Raw genomic sequence first — 952 nt, 5'->3', positions numbered from 1 at the left:
TTACAGAATGCGCTTCGTCAAGAACAGCCGCGGTGCCCATATGCCCGAAATCATTTTCAAATGTTAATGTCACGTATTGATCTTTCGAATAAAAAAAAATTTTTGATTACAATTTAATTTTTTGTTTTATTTTTTACAATTTCAAGTTCTATCGGCCTTAAAAAAAAACCCTATACAACCCATGAGGGTTAGGGGTTGAGTACTTTGCAAAGAAGTACTGTTATTAGACAATGGTTTTGTACGCTCCACCGCCACATTTTTACCTAATTAAGGGTACCCACTTTACCACAGTACCCATAACGTTGGTATAGTAACAATACTTCCCTACAAAGAACTGCACTTTGGTCCTTCATGGGTTATAGAGGTACAGTTTTGATTTTAATTTAACGTAGCATGACAGTAAAATACAAAATTTAGAAATTATTACGAATGCTAATTGACGAACGGGTTTATTTTTAATTGTGTTAATTGACTTGGGCTCAATTGCCTGCAAATTAAAATACATTAATGTGAGGTTGTGATACTAAAGTTAAAATTGACTTTGGATGTTTTACACAAATTTAGGATTTTTTTCTGCACAAAAATCCGGTCTCTGCTAATTACCATTACGGGATTGGAACTGCGCAAAGGATCAGACAATTCCATTAAGTGTTGTGCGTGTAACTTACGAAGAATTATATAACAGCTCTGTAAATAGTGTTGTTTTCGAATCCTTCTCCAATTGTCAATATTACATAACCAGAAAAATCCTTGATAACAAACTATTCCCACTCATTTCAGCATCCTATTTTTTTATTGTAAGGAAGTTTTTTAATTGACCGTTTAAAATTTTATGTTAATAAAACTTCTCAACATAAAATTTTAAGTGTTCTTTTTAAACTTTTCCTTAAAAAAAAATAATAAAGAAATAAAAAAAAGGTCAAATTTCAATCAAGGTGCCGCTGAGCGGTCT

This window comes from Halyomorpha halys, unplaced genomic scaffold, assembly GCF_000696795.3.
Source record: "Halyomorpha halys isolate HHAL.00 unplaced genomic scaffold, Hhal_1.1 Scaffold684.1, whole genome shotgun sequence".
Lineage (NCBI taxonomy): Eukaryota > Metazoa > Arthropoda > Insecta > Hemiptera > Pentatomidae > Halyomorpha > Halyomorpha halys.
Note: the sequence above shows the minus strand (reverse complement) of the source record.